This window comes from Apodemus sylvaticus, chromosome 4, assembly GCF_947179515.1.
Source record: "Apodemus sylvaticus chromosome 4, mApoSyl1.1, whole genome shotgun sequence".
In the NCBI taxonomy this organism is placed as follows: Eukaryota; Metazoa; Chordata; class Mammalia; order Rodentia; family Muridae; genus Apodemus; species Apodemus sylvaticus.
In genome coordinates this window covers 30,376,986-30,383,380 of record NC_067475.1, presented here as the reverse complement: position 1 = coordinate 30,383,380, position 6,395 = coordinate 30,376,986, and the positions used below count along the sequence as shown (strand labels likewise).

The window sequence follows — 6,395 nt, the reverse complement described above, 5'->3', positions numbered from 1 at the left end:
ATAGACAAGTCATCCAGACAAAATCTAAACAGAGATATGCTGGTAAATAATGACATAAATCAAATGGACCTATCAGATATTTATGGAACATTTCACTCAAACATAAATGAATATATCTTCTTCTTAGCAGCTTGTAAACCTTTCTCCAAAATTGAGCATATACTCAGACACAAAGCAAGTCTCAACAGACACAAGAACATTGAAGTAACATTTAATCTGACTACTGGTTAAAGTTGGATATCAAGAACAGAAGGAAAAAAAGGAAAAAAATAGAAACATCAGAAGGCTTATAAGCTCATGGAATCTGAACAACTCACTAGTGAATAAAAATAATCTGTCAAGACATAAATTAAGAAGGAAATTAAATCTTCCCAGTATTGAATAAAAAATGAATGGACAATATATCCAAACGTGTGGGACAAAATAAAGGCTGTTCTAAGAGGCAAGTTTATAGCACTAAGTGCCACAAAAAATTTCAAAAGAAAAGATCCCATGCTAGTTACTTGCACACTAGAAACCTCTAGAACAAACAGGATAATTCACATCAAAAGGAGTAGACAACAAGAAATAATCAAACTCGGGGCTGAAATCAATAAAATTGAAAAAAATACAATAAACAATGAAACAAGAAGTTAGTTCTTTGAGAAAATCAATAAGATTGACAAGTCCTTAGCCAAATTAACTAAGAGGCAGAGAAAGAAGATCATGATTGGCAAAATTAGAGTTAAAAGGGGAGATATAAAATCAAACAGAGAAAATTCAAAGAATTATAATGGCATACTTAAAAAAAACCTGTTTTAAAACAAATGCGTAATTTTTTCAATACATACCACCTAAAAAAGTATGTCAAAGGGCTGGGGAGATGACTCAGTAGTTCAATTCCCAGCAACCATGTGGTGGCTCACAACCAACTGTAATAGGAATTGATACTCTCTTCTGGTATGTCTGAAGACAGCTACAGTGTATTCATATGTTGGACCTTATTTAGCTAGATACGGGGGCCTACTGAGGGAGCCTGAGCCTTTGCTCAAGTTTAGAGACCTGTTTGGGTCACTTCGGTCCTGGAATGAGTCAGCACGACCTGCTTAAGCCTGCCTTTGCCTAGCTACTTCTGATGTAGAATAATTTTGTTGGCTCTGTTAGTCACTTTATACTCTCTGTCACCCTTCCCAGCTCCCTATATCATCTTACCTCAGAAAAAAAAAAAGAAAACACCTCTCTCTCAGCCCCATATAAACAAAAGACTGATACAATTAATGGAGTCCCTGCTTTGCCAGACTCTCTGCTCAGGGTGGTTATTCTCCGGAGTCAGGAGATCCAAACCACCACACTCACAATGCTGCTCAACACTGGGGACTCAGCTGGACTGGGTTCCCTCTTCTATGCCTAGACCTGCCTGCAGAGAGCTGACACTCATACGCATTAAATAAATAAATAAATCTTTCAAAACTTTTACATCAAATCTGATAAATAGTTTAAAGAGACATATGACCCCTACTAATATAGAAGCAAGAATTAAAATCTACAACCCAAACATATAAGTGATTACTAATGCATAGGGTGTGAATATAGAATAAGATGTTGGTTGGGTGACAAAGATGAAGGAAGAGAATAAATACATTCTAAAATGCTGTTGGGGGGCAGCCACAACTGAAATTAAAGCATTGGGTTCAGAGGTTTCAAACTACACTGAGACAATATATCTTGTTATTAATTTAAGGTTTGTAGTTGGAGTCAAGTATGATCAACCATTTGGCAGGTATGAATGTGTAAGAATGTAGAAGGGCATAAAGCATAATAAGAAAAATTTAGTGCTAAAGAATGGCATGAGAAAACAGAATCACGTGCTCGCTTCGGCAGCACATATACTAAAATTGGAACGATACAGAGAAGATTAGCATGGCCCCTGCACAAGGATGACACGCAAATTCGGGAAGCGTTCCATATTTTTATATACCTTTTTCTCAAAACCTCATGGTACCTTCTCCAAAATCGACCATATAATTGGTCACAAGACAGACCTCAACAAATATAAGAAGATCGAACTAATCCCATGCCTCCTATCAGATCACTATGGAGTAAAAGTGGTCATCAATAGCAACAAAAACAACAGAAAACCCACATACACGTGGAAACTGAACAATATTCTACTCAATGATACCTTGGTCAAGGAAGAAATAAAGAAAGAAATTAAAGACTTTTTAGAACACAATGAAAATGAAGACACAACATACCCAAATCTATGGGACACAATGAAAGCAGTGCTAAGAGGAAAACACATAGTCCTGAGTGCCTCCAAAAAGAAAATGGAGAGAGCATACATTACCAGCTTAATGACACACCTAGAAAGCCCTGGAACAAAAAGAAGCTATTTCACCCAGGAGGAGTAGAAGGCAAGAAATCACCAAACTCAGGGCCAAAATCAATCAAGTAGAAACAAAGAGAACCATACAAAGAATCAACAAAACCAGGAGCTGGTTCTTTGAGAAAATCAACAAGATAGATAAACCTTTAGCTAGACTGACCAAAGGGCACAGAGAAAGTATCCAAATTAACAAACTTAGAAATGAAAAGGGAGATATAACAACTGAAACTGAGGAAATCCAAAAAATCATCAGATCCTACTACAAGAGCCTGTACTCAACACAACTGGAGAATCTGGAGGAAATGGGCAATTTCCTTGACAGACACCAAATACCAAAATTAAATCAGGACCAAATAGATCATCTAAACAGTCCCATAATGCCTAAAGAAATAGAAGGAGTCATAGAAAGTCTTCCAACCAAAAAAAGCACAGGACCAGATGGTTTCAGTGCAGAATTCTATCAGACCTTCAAAGAAGAGTTAACACCAATACTCTTCAAACTATTCCACAAAATAGAAACAGAAGGAACACTACCCAATTCTTTCTACAAAGCCACAATAATGCTGATACCAAAACTACACAAAAATCCAACAAAGAAAGAGAACTTCAGACCAATTTCCCTTATGAACATCGATGCAAAAATACTCAATAAAATTCTTGCCAACCGAATCCAAGAACACATCAAAACGATCATCCACCATGATCAAGTAGGCTTTATCCCAGGACTGCGGGGTTGGTTCAATATAAGGAAATCCATCAATGCAATCCACTACATAAACAAACTCAAAGAAAAAACCACATGGTCATTTCATTGGATGCTGAAAAAGCATTTGACAAAATTCAGCATCCTTTCATGCTTAAAGTCTTAGAAAGAACAGGAATTCAAGGCCCATACCTAAACATAGTAAAAGCAATATACAGCAAACCGGTAGCCAGCATCAAACTAAATGGAGAGAAACTTGAAGCAATTCCACTAAAATCAGGGACTAGACAGAGCTGCCCCCTTTCTCCTTGTCTTTTCAATATTGTACTTGAGGTACTAGCTCGGGCAATTAGACAACATAAGGAGGTCAAAGGGATACAAATTGGAAAGGAAGAAGTCAAACTATCATTATTTGCAGATGACATGATAGTCTACCTAAGTGACCCAAAAACTCCACTAGAGAGTTCCTACAGCTGATAAACAACTTCAGCAAAGTGGCAGGTTATAAAATCAACTCAAACAAATCAGTGGCCTTCCTATACTCAAAGGATAAGCAGGCTGAGAAAGAAATTAGGGAAATGACCCCCTTCACAATAGCCACAAACAGTATAAAGTATCTTGGGGTGACTCTTACCAAACATGTGAAAGATCTGTATGACAAGAACTTCAAGACTCTGAAGAAGGAAATGGAAGAAGACCTCAAAAAATGGGAAAACCTCCCATGCTCATGGATCGGTAGAATCAATATAGTTAAAATGGCCATTTTGCCAAAAGCAATATACAGATTCAATGCAATACCCATCAAAATCCCAACTCAATTCTTCACAGAGTTAGAAAGAGCAATTATCAAATTCATCTGGAATAACAAAAAACCCAGGATAGCTAAAACTATTCTCAGCAACAAAAGAAAGTCTGGGGGAATCAGTATCCCTGACCTCAAGCAATACTACAGAGCAATAGTGTTAAAAACTGCATGGTATTGGTACAGTGACAGGCAGGAGGATCAATGGAACAGGATTGAAGATCCAGAAATGAACCCACACACCTCTCGCCACTTGATCCTCGACAAAGAGGCTGAAAATATCCAATGGATAAAAGATAGCCTTTTCAACAAATGGTGCTGGTTCAACTGGAGGTCAGCATGCAGAAGAATGCGAATTGATCCATCCTTGTCTCATTGTACTAAGCACAAATCCAAATGGATCAAGTACCTCCATATAAAGCCAGACACTCTGAAGCTAATAGAAAAGAAACTGGGGAAGACCCTTGAGGACATCGGTACAGGGAGAAAGTTTCTGAACAGAACACCAATAGCATATGCGCTAAGATCAAGAATTGACAAATGGGACCTCACAAAATTACAAAGTTTCTGGAAGGGAAAGGACACCATCAAGAGGACAAATCGGCAACCAACAAATTGGGAAAAGATCTTCACCAATCCTACATCAGATAGAGGGCTAATATCCAATATATATAAAGAACTCAAGAAGTTAGACTCCAGAAAACCAAACAACCCTATTAAAAAATGGGGTACAGAGTTAAACAAAGAATTCTCACCTGCAGAACTTGGGATGGCGGAGAAGCACCTTAAAAATGCTCAATTTCATTAGTCATTAGGGAAATGCAAATCAAAACAACCCTGAGATTTCACCTTATACCAGTCAGAATGGCTAAGATTAAAAATTCAGGAGACAGCAGGTGTTGGAGAGGGTGTGGAGAAAAAGGAACACTCCTCCACTGCTGGTGGGGTTGCAAATTGGTACAACCACTCTGGAAATCAGTCTGGCGGTTCCTCCGAAAACTGGGCACCTCACTTCCAGAAGATCCTGCTATACCACTCCTGGGCATATACCCAGAGGATTCCCCACCATGTAATAAGGATACATGCTCTACTATGTTCATAGCAGCCCTATTTATAATTGCCAGATGCTGGAAAGAACCCAGGTATCCCTCAGCAGAAGAGTGGATGCAAAAATGTGGTATATCTATACAATGGAGTACTATTCAGCCATTAGAAACAATGAATTCATGAAATTCTTAGGCAAATGGATGGAGCTAGAGAACATCATACTAAGTGAGGTAACCCAGACTCAAAAGGTGAATCATGGTATGCACTCACTAATAAGTGGATATTAACCTAGAAAACTGGAACACCCAAAACATAATCCACACATCAAATGAGGTACAAGAAAGGAGGAGTGGCCCCTTGTTCTGGAAAGACTCAGTGAAGCAGTATTCAGCAAAACCAGAATGGGGAAGTGGGAAGGGGTGGGTGGGAGGACAGGGGGAGAGAAGGGGGCTTACAGGACTTTCGGGGCGTGGGGGGCTAGAAAAGGGGAAATCATTTGGAATGTAAATAAAAAATATATGTAATAAAAAAAATAAATAAAGAAAGAAAGAAAACAGAATCACAATGAGGCCATGACAGAAAGAGACATGATAAGTGAACCACAAGACCAAGAAGAGTTTACCAAATAAAAATGGCTAGCAAAGGCTAGACGGTCAAAAGAAGTCAAGCAAGTTGAAAACCAGCAAACCATTTTTGGAACTAGAGCACCAGGGATTTAGTTGGGGACTCATCATCTAGTTCAAACTATTGTCAAGGCAAAGCCAATCTTCATCTCCCTCTCTCCCTCTCTCCCTCTCTCCCTCTCTCCCTCTCTCCCTCTCCCTCTCCCTCTCTCCCTCTCTCCCTCTCTCCCTCTCTCCCTCTCTCCCTCTTTCCCTCTCCCTCTCTCCCTCTCTCCCTCTCCCTCTCCCTCCCCCCCTCTCTCTCCTGCTCTCACCTTCTTGAGATATCTAAAACAAATACCAGATAACATATCAACACCGAAAATGCTTTTAATATTTGAAGAATTAGAATATCCCCTTCCAGAGTATATCCAGAAAGTGTGTGTGAGAGTATTTTGATGGTGTCAGTGTGAACAGGGTCAAGAAACCCTTCTCTGTGAGAGCAGATTCCATCAAAAGGAAACATCCAAAGAAAGTAAGAAAAACAGGTAGAAGCATAGAATTCACACAGTGTTGAAAAAGGAAAGATTGCCACAGTAATCTTTGAACTTTGAGCAAAAGGAATAAAGAACTTCTTAATGGATCACTGGAAGACCCAATAGAGTTATCAAGAAAGAAAAGAGGGCAGTGTCTGTTGTACTATCTTTTTTTTTAAAAAAGTTTGTTTTGTTGACGTTTGTAAATTTTTTTTTCTACTTCATTAGTTTCACCTCATTTTAATTAAGGTTTCCATTGCTGAGAAGAGACACCATGACCAAGGTAAGTCTGATGAGGACAGCATTTAACTGGGGATAGCTTACAGGTTCAGAGTTTCAG

The 6,395-nt window shown here is 38.8% G+C and overlaps 1 non-coding gene across 1 annotated transcript; it reads left to right on the top strand.

The window, feature by feature from the left end:
* Positions 1 to 1,844: 1,844 nt before the first annotated feature.
* LOC127683779 (U6 spliceosomal RNA) lies at positions 1,845 to 1,951 on the top strand. Its single transcript, XR_007977585.1, has one exon. It is a non-coding gene; the product is annotated as a U6 spliceosomal RNA (small nuclear RNA).
* Positions 1,952 to 6,395: the final 4,444 nt, after the last annotated feature.